Source organism: Mauremys reevesii, linkage group 1, assembly GCF_016161935.1.
Source record: "Mauremys reevesii isolate NIE-2019 linkage group 1, ASM1616193v1, whole genome shotgun sequence".
NCBI lineage: Eukaryota > Metazoa > Chordata > Testudines > Geoemydidae > Mauremys > Mauremys reevesii.
Window position 1 is genome coordinate 174,016,452 of NC_052623.1, and position 16,479 is coordinate 174,032,930.

Genomic DNA, 16,479 nt, shown 5'->3' on the forward strand with positions numbered 1-16,479 from the left:
ATCTCCTAATAGAAATGAACAGCTTACATTGAGATTCCATTTAATATTTACTTAACCTCATATATGGTTCCCATATATGGTTTTTCTGCTCCATAAAGAAGAAGGTAGTTGCTTGTTTTAGGCATGCCCTCTGATTCTAAGTATCTAGAAGTAATTGTGTCAGAGTTAAATTCAGCAGCATATTTCTATTCCTTCAAATCTGTTTGCACATACTGATGACACTGAAATATCTGATATAAACACTAATTGTCCTATCAGCTATACTGCTTGTGAAAAATAAATGAAATGAAAACATATTAGATGGCAATCTTCAAGGACAGAGGAGTATTTCAAGGGGCTAAAATGAACAAAGAATGACAGTTTAAAATATTTTGAAAGTGTTTTGTCTATATTTTTAAACATTTGCAACTGTGACTAAATTTATATGTAAGAATCATAACTCAGCATCTCAGTCTCACTTATCCTCTGATGTACTGTTTGTTTCAAGGGAACTGTGCATTGTTGTTCTTGATTATTTGTTATGTAGATTGTACTGGTTTTTAGGAAGGTGGGCATAGAGGATTCTAAACATATATTACATGCAGAGGGAGGCAAATGTTCCACCACCTAGTTAATCTTATTTTTTTTAATTATTATTATTTTACTTTTATGAGGTTGTTAGGTCATCCTACAGTCTGTTACCAGGTGAACCACGGCTATAATAGAAAATATATTCAATTATCACTTTTTATATAATCTTACAAGGAACCAAGTGAGGGTGAATGTTAATATGGCAAACATGCTGATGCAGAAATAGACAGAACCCAACATGAATGAAGTCAGGTGTCAGAAATAGATTTCTGAATTTCAAATCACCAAAAGAGAAAACAAGCAACAGTTAAATAACAGGTTCTGTTGGGCTAAAAGAAATCTGATGAGGTTCAACAAAGGCAAGTGCAGAGTCCGGCACTTAGGAAGTGCACCACTACAGGCTGGGGAACGACTGGCTAAGCAGCATTTCTGCAGAAAAGGACCTGTGGATTATAGTGGACAAGAAGCTGGATATGAGTCAGCAGTGTGCCCTTGTTGCCAAGAAGGCTAATGGCATACTGGGCTGTATTAGTAGGAGCATTGCCAGCAGATTGAGGGAAGTGATTATTCCCCTCTATTTGGCACTGGGGAGGCCACATCTGGAGTATTGCATCCAGTTTTGGTCCCCCCACTACAGAAGGGATGTGGAAAAATTGGAGAGAGTCCAGCAGAGGGCAATGAAAATTATTAGGGGGCTGGGCCACATGACTTTCGAGGAGAGGCTGAGGCACCTGGGATTATTTAGTCTGCAGAAGAGAAGAGTGAGGGGGGATTTGATAGCAGCCTTCAACAACCTGAAGGGGGGTTCCAAAGAGGATGGAGCCAGGCTGTTCTCAGTGGTGTCAGATGACAGAACAAGAAGCAATGGGGGAGGTTTGGGTTGGATATTAGGAAACACTATTTCACTAGGAGGGTGGTGACACACTGGAATGGGTTATGTAGGGAGGTGGTGGAATCTCCATCCTTAGAGGTTTTTAAGGTCAGGCTTGACAAAGCCCTGGCTGGGATGATTTAGTTGGTGTTGGTCCTGCTTTGAGCAGGGGATTGGACTGGATGACCTCCTGAGGTCTCTTCCAACCCTAATCTTCTATGATTCTGTTGAGGAGGGCATAAAAAGAAGACTGTGAAAATAAACATTAGAAACATTGTAGAGCTTCCAAGAAAGAAAGAAAGAAAGAAAGAAAGAAAGAAAGAAAGTCTGATGGAGGAAGAGGTAACATGACCCCCACAGAGGAACCTTACAAGAAATGCTCTTGAGTACATGAAGATAGACAGCAGATAGTAACTCCACTACATGATAGTCCTGTGGCTAATACACATATAGCACATATCTATTTCTAATAGGTTCTGCCATTCCACAATGTTGCTAGGGGCAACATAGTATGGAAATGAGGAAAAATGGGGGCTCTTGAGTGATACAGAACTAACTGAAAGATGACAAAAGTGTCACAATGGCATTTATAGCGTCCATTTTGGTAGAACACGGTAAAACATGGTAGAACTGTGTTTTAAGCAGATTAGTAAACAAAATTCATTGTTAGGATATATCGGTAAACTCCATTGATATATACTTTCAACCTGAACTAACAGCCAGAAAATATATTATATTTTCTATAGAACTTTTCTAACCCCCAAAATGTGCAAATATGGAAATGAATGGTGAAAGGATGCAGCCACTTGACTCATTCCTTCTGCACATGCTGTCACTACATGCTGAATGGCTTTGTTGCTAGCCATGGCTATTATTTTGCAAAAGATTTTTTAAATTAAGGATGAACAGTTCTGTGATAAAATTTGAATCAATGTAAAGCAGAAGGCTGTGTGTGTGTGTTTTATTTAAGAAAATAGGTGTTTTGGCTAAGATCCTGTAGCCCCCTACTAATGTGAGTAAGTAAAAGCCACTGACTTCAGTGGGACTGCTGAGGTAAGGGCTGCAAAGTAGCAAACTAATTTAAATGTTACGTTTGAACTGTTTCTCCCTCCCTAATTCTACATCCATATCAGAAAGTGTCAACTTTTAATACCATACTCTCAGCTTCTGTGAAACGCTGCTTACAGAAAACCTCACTACATGTGCAGTTTTACTGCTGTTATGCTGAAAATGCTAATGTATGTGTTTGTAATTGTGTTACCTGTTACTAGAGCTGTTTGAAAAATGAGGAAATGTATCATGTAAATTAAGGGAAAACAGTCTCTGCTTTTCATTGAATAATTTTAAAATTCTAAATCTTTAAACCAACTGTACCATTACCTATGTATTTGCCCTCATGATGGAAAAATATTATTTCTCTTTTATTCTTTTAACATAGAGTACCTCATTTTGCAGTTTTAGGTGTAAGACTCAGAAGTTCCGAGTTCAATTCTTGACTCAGCCATGGACTTTGTGGGTGACACTGGTGAGTCATTTAATCTTTTTGCCTCAATCCAGCAAAACACTTACATATATGCTTTAACTCTAAATATGTGAATAACCCCAGTCAAGTAAAAAAAAATGCATTGCTGAATTGGGGGCTTTGTTCCTGTGTTCCCTATTTGTGTAATGAGAATAACAATACTTCCTACTCATCAGGGTGTCAGTGAGGATAAATGAATTAATGTTTGAAACACTCATATTCTATAGTAGGGGCCAAGTAAGTACTTCATCTCCTTGCTGCATATACTATAACTTGAAAAAAAATCATTTGCAAATTGATTAAAGCTATATCTCCCCCAGGAAATCTTCCTTGGTGCCAGTATATTTGCAAAGAGTGCTGATCCTTTGCCTATAATTGCTGACTTCATTTAACCAAATGATAATGAAGTACATGGCATGCTCAATAATTCTGAAGTGTTTTCCAGAAAGGAAGGTGCCAAGTGTAGTGGCTATCTCAAATTTATTTAAAAAGGCAGATACAAATCAGTCCTGTTCAGCCCACTGAGTCTGTACCTTGCCTGTAGTAGAGCTGGATGAACAACAGCTCAACAAATAATGTATGCATTGACTTCTGTTCCTATTTCTCCTTGTGAAATACCCACAAATGAGCTGCCAATTTTCATTAAGTTGTTTGCTATTCACAAACGTTTAGACTATGGATTGTTCAGAAAATGGTGGTTGTGTGTATTCACAATTGACTACTCACACTGCTGCTCATTAAACACATGTTCAGGTGATTTGCTGAATCAGGCTGAATGCCCTGGTTTCCCTGCTGTGATTGTAGTTTATTGCCCACTTCCACATCTTTCTCTCACTGTCACTTGGCATCTAGAGCAGCCCCCTGATCCTTAAGTGGTGACTCATTATGGCACAGTTTAACACACACACCCTACTTCCCCCAACCAGCCCCTCTCCTTCCCATTTCAACCCACAAAGAAGAGCTTTCATAACGGCCAAGGTATCCCATCAGGTGAGAATGAACTGTTTCCCATGAAAACTGTTGCACACTAAAGCTTGCTCACCTAAATGGTCATGAATAAAAGGGGCTGCTAAGATTGGTGGAGTGAATCAATAGGTCTTACTTTCAAGTGTTTTTTTTGTTTGTTTTGTTGTTTTTTAACTCTGTATTCATCCAGTTCTAATCAGAAACTCACATTTACAAAGGTGCTAGGATCATATATGGTGAAAGTGGGACTAAAAAAGGAATCTGAAATATAATTTGAACCTGTTCAAATCCCACAGCTCACAATCTAGACTCTTCAGATGATAGGTATTTTATATGCTGCTGACTTCATTTTTCACTGCTGAAGCTTTGACGTTTAGATAAAATATTCCCTGTCAATGGTCAGTTTTTCTTCTTTTAATGAACAGCAAACTATTGGACACTCTACATGGGGCAATTTGATTACAAATAACTACAGAAGCGAAAGTCTTTTTGTGAAAAATAGAATGTCATAACTGCATTTTGAATAAAGGTAATTTTAAAATTTTTAACTGAAAGGCTGAACAAATGTAATATGCAGTGAAGTATACAGACAGTTTGCAATGTTTTTGAGGGCATACATGTAGAATCTGCTGTGCTTAAGAGTGCTACAGACTCTTTAAGAGTATAACTCACTAAAGCAGGGGTTCCCAAACCTTTTGCTGGAATGACCTCGTTTTAATGAAGGATTTCCTGTCAGGACCCCAGAAGCATGGTTCTACTAAGGACATTGAACTAGTTCAGTCCTCAGCAGACTATAGATCTAATTTAGAAAAGCACTGAAGCACATGCTTAACTTGACACATATACTTAAGTCCCATTGACTGCAATGGCTCTCTGTGGGTGCAGGAGTCTACCCATGAAGTTTTCCTTGGCTTTACAAATTAGATATGTAATGAGCAAATAAGTGAAGATGGGAGGTCGGCGGGGAAGTGCGGCGGACAGAATGACAGCTTTAACTGCATTTCCATACTTTCAAGTAGTTGAGTTTCTTCCATGTTTAACCTTAGTTCTGAATTCCCAGTTTAGACTCAAATGGATTTGTCTTCCCATTTAATTATTTTCTTTGTCAAAATCTTTTATATTGGTTTGGTAGCAACAAGGAGTTATCAGGAATAAAATGTTCAAAAATACCCAAGTGATTGAGGAGCCAAAGTGCCCTTCTCTAAAGTGGCTTTGGTGCTTAGGAGTCTTAATTGTGACAGATGTGATGCTTTGGAAACATGGAATAGTCAGGTTTCAGAGTAGCAGCCGTGTTAGTCTGTATCCGCAAAAAAAAAACAGGAGTACTTGTGGCACCTTAAATAAATTTGTTAGTCTTTAAGGTGCCACAAGTACTCCTGTTTTTTTTATGGAATAGTCAAATACTATTATATTGAGATGTGACAGGTGCTATGGACAAATGAAATATTAAAATAAAACCTGTTGTATCAACTTTATAAATGGCATGTGTATCTTTATGGGTCAACTAGTGATGGTATTCCTGGTTTAATGGGTGAGCTAAGCCTGGTTCTCACAGGAACTACATTCAATGGGGTAGGGTGGGGCGGTAATTAAGGCAGTCTTCCAATGTTGAAACAATGCAGGTAAAATTGTCTTTTCGAAGCTTCACCGTGGTCCCCAACGTGGGGAAACAATGTAGTCTGCTTTGGCCTGGTGCAAAGGCCTTTACAGATAAAGGACCTGAAACTGAATAAAGTGGGAACCCTGATTGTAGGGGAGGATCACTCACACTTGACCCGAGAACTGATATGAGGCTGTGATTAAGATAGACAGGTCCTGTGAGAGGGTGTGAGGTATGTAAGTCCTATCAACATCACCATGTTGAACATAAGTGATCACCTGGTAAGCTAGAAATGAATATATGCTGATTACTGTTTTAAAGATATGCTATCTCTGAAATGCTTTTATCCTGAATAAACAGTACAGTAAAAGCTTTTTTATCTGGCATGGGGAAATGGGTGTACGTGTGTGCCGGTACATGCCGGTTAAATAAGAGGGAGGGAGTTTGGGTACGGGGTTGGGGTGTGGGAGGGGTTGTGGGCTCTGGGAGGGAGTTTGGGTTTGGAAAGGAGCTTGAGGCAGAGAGATGGGGCGCTGGAGTGGTTTCAGGGTGCTGGATCCAGGGTGCGCTCACCTTGGGCGACTCCCTGCAAGCAGCAACCTGACCCTGCTGATCCTAGCAGAGGTGCAGCTAGGAGGCTTTGTGCACTGCCCCCGCTCTGTGTGCTGGATCCATAGTTCCCATTGGCCAGGAACCAAGGTCAATGGGAGCTGTGGGGGCAGCAGCTGTGGGTGGAGGCAGCGCGCAGAGCTGCCTGGCTGCGCCTCCACCTAGGAGCACAGAGACATGTTGCCACTTGCGGGGAGCCAGGTGGAGCCAGGTAGGAAGCCTGCTGACCCTGTGCCAACTGGACTACAAACTGGACTTTCTATGAAGATTAGAAATGCTGATTTATAGAGCTTTCTGGTTGGTACTGGGCCGGATAACACTGCTTTTACTGTACTTTCTTTTTTGAGAGCTGATTGGTCACCAAATAACCCTGTCATTGCCCTTGAGAAAGCAGGACTATCAGTGCTCAACTAAACGCAGACCTGCTAAGATGATCACAGTGAATTGAAGGAGTCTGCAGCCCAAGTCCATGGTCTGCAGGGAGTGGATCATGGGATCCTGCTTTGAGAAAGATGACAGCTAGAGGCCTGAGACCTAAGTGGGGTGCCCTCAAGGAGGCCATGAAGCAGTTAGAGGTGTTATTAACTCTGGAAATGTAACACTAATCTACTTGATTTCAATAAGAGTATTCAGGATAGTAAAGTTAAGCACATCAGTAAGTGTTTGTAGGGTCAGGACATTAGGAGTCTTCATCCTATTGACTTTCAAGGAAGTCCTTTTTGAATATAGAACTTAGGCTCACACAGGTGCTTTCTTCTTTCTGGGTGGGTTCTCCACCCCCCCTGTACCCCGAGGCCCTGCCTCCACTCCACCCCTTCCCTCAAGGCACCACCCTCTGCCTCTTCCTACCCTGCCCCCACCTCTGAGGCCCTGCCCCCGACCCGCCTCTTCCTGCTCCCACTCCATCCCCATTCCCCAGCGCCTCCAGCCCACCACTGAAAAGCTGTTCGGCGGGTGACTAGTGGCTGCTGAGAACCCACTATTTTTTTCCATGGATGCTCCCGGCCCAGAGCACCCACAGAGCTGGCGCCAATGTAAGCTCCTCAATCACTCAGGTGCTTTTGAAAATTTTAACTTTAGATTCCAAAGTATAACACAATTGTAACCTGTCGTAAGTTTGAGATGTATTTGCCCTTTGTTAGGAGTAGGTTAAGGAGAAGGTTTAATAGGAAAAGAAAGTCCATCACAGGTACTGAACTCATAAAATATATCTCTTTATCAGATATATATTTAAACTTTTTTATTATGTATTTTTGCTTAAAATATCATGCACACACACGTCTTACAAATAAAATTACATCCCAATATAGGCCTGGTCAGAATTATTGAGGTGTAAAGATAGCAATACATCTTGTAATTCAGGAAAAAATACAACTATGAAAGTGTCTGTTGTGTATTAAGGCAATAGTTTGTTCAGACATCCTTTGCCTGAGGCCACAGTGCCGTTCACAAATGTGTCTGATGTTTTGATTGATGAATGGAATAATGTGGCATTTTGGCTGAGAAAGGAGCCCTGCAATGTAAATTGAAAACAGAAGTAAATGCAAATTCCATAATGCTGCATGTGATTAGCACCTGCTTTGGCAACTGTCATTGAATAAGAATGATCATAAAACAAAGTAGCACTGATTGATTTATAGATGAATCTGCTAATATATGTGTGAATTCCAAAAGAGTTCAGCTCTCCTATTAAAAGGAAATTTGATCTATCTACAAAGATTTATTTTGAAAGATGTAAATTGGAAACAAATTGGAATGCATATACTAGTGGATATAATTTCAATATGAAATAGTTATGATCTGAAAAAAAAGTTATTGGGTTCACTGAGCCCCTCCGTCTCTCCCTCATGCATGTTAGCATGGAGCTGGGGAGCCTTGCTTATCCCAGTGCTTCAGGGAATGTATGATGAGACAGGTGTAGTCCTGTTGTAGTTTACTCCTTCCCTGAGCAGTAGGGAGACTAAAGCCTTGTCTACACTATACAATTGAGTTGACTAAGTTAGGTTTACCTAAAGCCACCACAGTAATTACTGTGAGTTTTTATGTCTACACTAGTGCCTTCTGTCGGCGGTGAGCATCCTCACCAGGAGCACTTCCACTGACTGAAGAGGGGCATTGTGGGGTACTGACATCTGGAGCCCTGCCCATCCCATCCCATGGCTGACAGCCCAGAGCCCTGCTACCACCTCTCTGTAAGGGATTGGGGGAGGGGGGAAGGAGTGCCTGAGCTTCTCTCCTTCCCCTAGGGTGACCAGTTAGCAAGTGTGAAAAATTGGAATGGGGGTGGGGAACAATAGGCACCTATATAAGACAAAGCCCTGAATATTGGGACTGTCCCTATAAAATCTAGACATCTGCTCACCCTACTTCTCCCACCCCCAATCTTGTATCGGGAGGCAGCAGCGTGGCTCCAGGCTGTGAGCTCCCTGCAGGGCTGACAGCCAAAAGGTGATGTAAATAATGCAGTGTCTACACAGACACTATGTTGCCCTAACTACATCAACCTAAACCACTGTGACTCTCACAGAGGTGGAGTTATTAGGTCAGTGTAGTGGGCAAATTAAATCAGGCGACGCACCATTGTACTGTAGACATTTAGAGAGTTAGGTCGACATAAGCTGCCCTAGTCCAGGCCTAAAAAGATTCACAATCTCCCTCTCAGGCTGCTTCGGGGATAATACAAAATGTACTGCCTGTTACTATGGATTAGATCATAAACGGATCATCTTGCCCATAAATAGCCCATTCCCTGCCTGAGTAGGTGCCTATGTAAGACAAAGCCCTGAATATCGCATTGACCTGTGTAGGAAAACCTCTTTTGAACTAGTCAGATGTGTAAAAGTTTCAGGATCAGGTCCTACATAACAGCTTAGATTCTGCCATGCTTACTCACATAGAATATCACCTTATTCCATGAGCAGTTCCATTGATTTCAATGAGTAAATGTGGCAGAATCTGGCCCTTATCAGTGATTTACCACTGTGTATTTCTAGAGCTCTGTATCCTAAAATGCAAATTAAATGGGAGAGGCTATACCCCATTTAAATTCTCAAAAAGCAAAGAATTCATAAGAACGTAATTACATTGTTTACCTGCCACGTCTGCAGGTCTGGCCGATCGCGGCTCCCACTGGCCGCGATTCACTGCTCTGGGCCACTGGGAGCTGCTGGAAGCAGCGTGGGCCAAGGGACGTACTGGCTGCCGCTTCCAGCAACTCCCATTGGCCCGGAGCAGCGAACCGCAGCCACTGGGAGTTGCGATCAGCCGAACCTGCGGACGCGGCAGGTAAACAAACCAGCCCGGCCCACCAGGGGCTTTCCCTGCACAAGAGTTGGAACAAGTTTTGGAACCACTGGTCGAAGTATGTGTATATATGAATTTATACATAAAAATGTACACATATATTACACTTAACTGCAGTTCTTGAATATAAGGATCATACACTTATTTTTTACTGGCATCACAGATCAATTTTTAACTGAAAAAATGCAGATCAGCAGTTAGGAAACATTTTTCAGAGTCTGGGCCACATCTTAGTGGAAAGATTATCTTGTGGACCAACTGCTCTTCAGTCAGGATCAACATTCCTGTTGCAACTAGAGCAGTTACCTATGTCCTGATGGGCTGGCTCTTGCATCTTAAAGTCACACAATAGCTTTGAGTCATGTCAAGACCCTAGGTCTCTCCAGTCCTTTCCCCTGTCCATTATACCACATTTTTCATCTAAAGAGACAGATGAGAAGATAGTCATTTTGCAAATCAGAGCACTTCATTAAAAAAAAAATAGAGAATTTTATACCTGAGAAATAAGTGGATAACTGTAAGTCAGTAACTCTATAGCATTCATGTACTCTGATTGGCTGAGACAATTCCATTTCATTATAATAATTTGTGATATTTCATAATATGTTGGGTCCCTTGTATTCTTTTTATTTACCAAAGTCTTGACTGCATTCAAAAAAGGTACAAAAGCTAAAACCGGGAAGATCTGTGTAACAAGTGAAATAATTTTATTGGCTTATGTATTCACATATAAGTCGTGTCATTCTATATTTTCTTTAAATGACTATTATCTAAAATATGTCAATTCATTCATAGTAGCAGGAAAAAGGCTAGATTCTGAAAAGGTGCGTATTTCATAGATACAGTAAATAGCACCAGATATCTGATCTTTCAATATTCATTTTTATTGGTGATGAGATTCTTTTCACATTCATCTTCATTTGTGATGAGACAGAATAATTATCCCATAGCTGTACCACTCATTAGTTGTTCCACCTCTTCTTTTTTTTTTAACCCATTAATTTTTGAAGTTAGATATTCTAAAAGAGACTAACCACAATGTATTTTATGTATGGTGAATATATTGGGCCATTTCCTCAGCTAGTGCATAATCAACATAGTTGCATTGAAGTCAAATGAGCTATGCCAATTTATAATAGCTGAGGATCTATCTTGGTCATTACAGAGGAGGTTTGTAATGGAAAAGTCTTGACTCCCATGTAGAAATTACTGCTTTACTTGGTGTGGATGATGTCATCCCATCAAGAACACAGGATGTTCTTCTGCACATTGAACTGATTACATCCAGATTTGCTATTGCATCCTAATAGCACAACACCTCTGCCTTGCACGAGGCAATGAGCAGTGTACAGCATGGACTATATTAATCATGAAAACTATAAGTGCATGAAACATGACAGAAATTGCCAATTTTGCAATTGTCTTTTTTTTCTCTCTTTCTTTAAACATTGCCAACTCAGATGCACAGGCTACCAAACTACCTTACATAATGTTTTGGTACCATTGTGACCCATTGTGTTATGTTGAAAATTCTTCTTTGGCTACTGACCAAATTTTATATATAATAATCTTTCCATTATCATATAATTGTAAATATTTCTTTGCCTATGTTCAGTGATGGCATTCTCATACAGAAGACTGGCCTAAATTTTCAAACATAACTAGTGAATTTGGGTGCCTCCATTTTTTGGGGGGTGCCTCACTTTAAAGGGGTCTGATTTTCAAAAAAACTGCTGACCATTTGAAGATCATATCCCTTCTTTTTTGAAAAGTATAAATAGGATCCTATTTATACTTTGTATCAGCTTGCCACACAGTAAGTTCCCATATGGACACCACTATACTGCACTGAAAGTCTCAGATTGCAGCTATGCTTTTAAGTTGTAGTCCACCAAGCTGCTGATGGGACTTTCAGTACAGGACATTAATGCATGGCAAGTGATGTGCACTAGATTGACACCATAGTCAACCCCGAAGTGTAAATGGAACACAGGTCATAAAATGTCTAGACATGCTGTGGCTTCAAAAAATAAGACAAATAACACTGAGTTTTGAGAGTAATAGTGTGAAATATACTGAGTTAATATTGCTGTAATTTTTCTCATTCGAATTACCTTGCTCTTGTGTACTTGATTCATCATCCTTAACGACTCAGCAAAGTTAGTTTTTGCATTTAACGTCCATGTTTTGCATGGGCAAAAAGCAAAAAGGTGGTGGTTTTGGGGAGGAGACAGGTTGCTAAAATATGTTAGAAACATTTCATTACTATCAAAGCAATTTGGAGACGTCTTGGTTTGGCTAAATCGCTGTAGCAACTTGGTCTTAACAACTCTGGGGGACTGTAAGCAAGGAAGAGTAACTCAAAGCTAAAGTGTCCAGTGTAGGCCTAGCATTCTAAATTACTTTAACCTATCGTGGGACCACACATTTTTTTTAATGTACTACTTTTAAAAATACTAAGCTGACTTTCTTAAACCTTGGGATGTTTATTATTGCTTGATAAAAATTTCTATATTTTGCAAGTGTATCGTTTCAGCTGGAACACATTAGAGCTGATTGAAATTTTTTCAATTTTGAAACATTGATGAAATTTTGAATTTCAAAACAAAAAACAGAGGAAGGGAGAGGGAAATTGATTGAGCAGCTTAAAAATACATGAGGAAAGTGTTTTTTATTTATGGGAACATAAGAATTGCCATTTCAGACCAGTGTCACCTATTATAGTAATCTGTCTCTTTAAGTGCCTGGTACAAAGGTGCAAAACTATCCTGAATGGTCACATAAATTGTGATATTTACACATTAGATGAATGCCTTCAAAGGTGCAATTAAAAGAGATTGTCCAGATCCTCAACTTGTATAAACTGTTGTAGAGCAGTTGAAGTCAATGGATCTGTGACAATTGCAATAGCTAATGATCTGGCCCATGTATATAACCATGTTATAGAGGAACATAGGAAAAATGAGCTTGTTTATATTAAGCAAAAATAATAAATGTACAATACATTTATTTTACATGTGATACCTCATATAAAGTGTAACTAACATAAGAACAGCCATACTGGGTCAGACCAAAGATCCATCTAGCCCAATATCCTGTCTTCTGACAGTGGCCAATGCCAGGTGCCCCAGAGGGAATGAACAGAACAGGTAATCATCAAGTGATCCATCCCCTGTTGCCCATTCCCAACTTCTGGCAAACAGGCTAGGGACACCATCCCTGCCCATCCTGGCTAATAGCCATTGATGGACCTACCCTCCATGAATGTAGCTAGTTCTTTTTTGAACCCTATTATAGTCTTGGCCTTTACAACATCCTTTGGCAAGGAGTTTCACAGGTTTACTGTGCATTGTGTGGAAAAAATACTTCCTTTTGTTTGTTTTAAACCTGATGCTCATTAATTTCATTTGGTTCTTGTGTTATGAGAAGGAGTAAATAACACTTCCCTATTTACTTTCTCCACACCAGTCATGATGTTATAGACCTCTATCATATTGTTATAGACCTCTAACACTTTCCCCTCTTCATCTCTTTTCCAAGCTGAAAAGTCCCAGTCTGATTAATCTCTTCTCATATGGCAGCTGTTCCATAACCTTAATCACTTTTTTTTGCCATTTTCTGAAACTTTTCCAATTCCAATATCTCTTTTTTGAGATGGGGCGACCACATCTGCACACAGTATTCAAGATGTGGGCATACCATGGATTTATATAGAGTCAATATGTTATTTTCTGTCTTATTATTTACCCGTTTTTTAATGATTCCCAACATTCTATTCACCTTTTTGACAGCCGCTGCAAATTGAGTGGATGTTTTCAGAGAACTAGCCACAATGACTCCAAGATCTCTCTTGAGTGGTAACAGCTAACTTAGACCCCATCATTTTTATATATATAGTTAGGATTATGTTTTCCAGTGTGCATTACTTTGCATTTATCAGCATTGAAGTTCATCTGCCATTTTTTTTGCCCAGTCACCCAGTTTTGAGAGATCCTTTCATAGCTCTTTGCAGTCTGTCTGGGACTTAACTATCTTGATAAGTTTTGTATCATCTGCAAATTTTGCCACCTCACTGTTTACCCCTTTTTCCAGATCATTTATGAATATGTTAAATAGGACTGGGCCCAGAAAAGACTCCTGGGGGACACCACTATTTACCTCTCTTCATTCTGAAAACTGACCATTCATTCCTATCCTTTGTTTCCTATCTTTTAACCAGTTACTGATCCATGAGAGGACCTTCCCTCTTATCCCATAACTGCTTACTTTGCTTAAGAGCCTTTGGTGAGGGACCTTGTCAAAGACTTTCTGAAAATCTAAATACACTATACAGTAAGACCTGGGACATGACATAATAATGCTTTTCAGAGCTGGATAAAGGGATTCTCACAGAGGGATAAGGGAAAACAGCCACCTTCAGATTTTTCTTGCCACTCATTTGTCAAATCTGAATTTCATAGATTGCATCCATTTCTTTTTTTTCAAACATGGCTTTTCAAACATGAACTGAATCACCATATCTATGCACTGAGAAAAGGGAGAGTCACATGAGAAAGATTAATCATTTGGGTCTGCAGATGTCAGAGATAGATATTTGAGACCAACTTATAATGTAATCCAATGTATATTTGATTGTTAGTACTTTCATTGAGCACACTGTTGGACAGGGCAGAACCTGAGATCTTGAGATGTCAAAAAACTATGGAAATGAAAAGTTTTAATGCTGATCCACTTGGCAAATGCATCCCCTACCATGAGTCAGAACATGGTCCTGCCTCATTGAAAAAGGAAGAATTTGAATATCTCAGAGGAAGGAAGAAAAGTATAGATCAGTGATGGGCAACCTGAGACCTGGGAGCTGCATGTGGCCCATCAGGGTAATCGGATTGCAGGCCGAGAACAGCAAACTGCATCCACTGGGAACTGCAGAGGGCAGTGCCTGTGGACAGTCAAGGTCAGCATAATGTCCCGCGGCCCACAATCCGATTACCCGGATGGGCCACATGTGGCCTGTGGGCTGCAGGTTGCTCACCACTGGTGTAGATAAAACTGGCTCATATAAAAACAGTAAAATATATTACAAAGCTATGTTTACTTTATTTTGCATACTAAGGGTCAAATCTTGAAGGCACTATACTGACAAAAGTTGCACTAATGTCATAAAGTTATTATGATTTATTCCATATATTTTAAATGTGTATTTTAAGATTTTTTTAAAAAATATATTTTTTTAAATTTTACTTATTCCTTGTGTATTTTATATTATTTGTACATGGTTGGACAAAAATCTGAAAAGTACTCTACAGGACAGCTTGCTTTTTTCCACAGAAGAATAATTCCTATTTTAAAAACACATACCTGAGTGTTGTTTTAAAGGAGCTGCTGTTATTAAGTGGGGTCAATAATAAGAAATTTTAAAAGCATTTAATATGGATTTACTTAACTGGCAATTTTTAAATTTCAAAATGGTGCTTATATGATATGCCAACTTTCCTATTTTGTGAGCAGTTCTTAAAATTTGTTCCAGCTCAAGAAAAAAAGCTAGTTTTGTAAAACTGTCATTCTGTTAGATATTACAAAGATGAATGATCTTATCAGATGTCCTTCAATTTGAAGGCATTACCACTGTTTATGAACTCTCTGGATTCACAAATGCTTCAGAGTTTGTGGAATCAGAAGGACTGTGATTCTGTAGGGTGCAAGCACAGGTGTAGGAGCGCCTTCTGCTTCCTTCCTTCCTCACCCCCTGGCACACCAGTGAAGAGTCAGACACAGTCATAATCAATTGCAACATCAGAAACTTTGGCCCTGCTCTTGCAATGAGCTCCCCACAGGCAGAGCCTTGACCCTTCAGAATCAATGAGTCTTTATGTAAGGGCAAGGTTCCTCCTGTGTGGAGTTCATGACAAGATTTGGACCTTTGTTTGCTAACACAGTTGCTAAGAGCTAGGCCATAACAGATGTGATTAAATAAACAAACAGTCATTAAAATGTATGGAAATCACCATCCTCATTCTACTATTTTGAACAAAAGCTTTTCACACCAATCATTAACACGTATCCCTGTGACAATCTTATCTCTGTTTCTGTAATGACACCTGAGAAACAAACACATATTAAGATAGCTTATCCAAAACCTTGTCCATCTATAACAAATATTTTATCTCATTAGGGACTACAAGTGTTACGTTGCTTTGCTCTTACTCATACAGTGGCTGAGCTAATGTTGTCCTCTTTATGGCCATGCACAGTCTACAGAAAAAGACATTTTATACATTTTTGATTGGACAGCATTTTAGCAAATCATCATTCTTCATTAATATCACGTGTTATTTTATGTTTTTTTTTCCTCTAAGGTGCTTACCACCGTGTTATATCAGCACCAGTACAATTGAGATGCCACTAATCATTACACACTGCTACATTTCATATTGCATATCTGGGGGAAAAACATGGAAGGGGTTATTAGAAAGGTTAAAGTACTGTGAAGCAATACATACTTCAATAATCCCCAACAAAGGGCTAGTTTCTGTGGATGCTATTTCATACAAACCAAATATTTGTTTCTGTATTGCTGGCTTTTTAGCCACATGGCAGCAGCAGAGAAATTTCTGTTTTTTTATAGCATGTGCTGTCACATCCAATAATATTATAAAGTGACAAGGCATTCAATACTTATATCAGAAAACTTCCCAAGCACTTTATTTGACAGTAGCAGAAGGATTTTATTGATGATTCAGTGGAATGTACATTTGCATTCATTTTGCTACAGTTGAGCTTTGAGATTTGATCGCTGTCATCCAAATGAAGGAGCTTTATAAAATTGGAGTTGTCATCAGTGTAATCAAGAATGAGCAATCCTTAAAAACCTAAAATACTGAGGGGAGCAGAAAGACAGCTGTCCTTTCTTCCATTTGTGTTTGTTTGTTTATACAAATATATATATATATATATATAATAACAGAAATGGAAGAAGGGGAAATTGACAGTAAGGTGTATAAATCAGAAAGTAAGATTTGTAGATAACTGATAAGGGAA

At 39.4% G+C, this 16,479-nt stretch overlaps 1 long non-coding RNA gene across 3 annotated transcripts in view; it reads left to right on the forward strand.

Annotated features, from left to right (window-relative positions):
- Positions 1–16,479, forward strand: part of LOC120390673 — an 88,450-nt gene that overhangs the window by 19,650 nt on the left and 52,321 nt on the right. For all 3 annotated transcript variants that reach the window (XR_005591112.1, XR_005591116.1, XR_005591114.1), the window contains exon 2: positions 2,897–2,966. This is a non-coding gene — a long non-coding RNA (uncharacterized LOC120390673). The remainder of the gene's footprint in view (positions 1–2,896; positions 2,967–16,479) is intronic.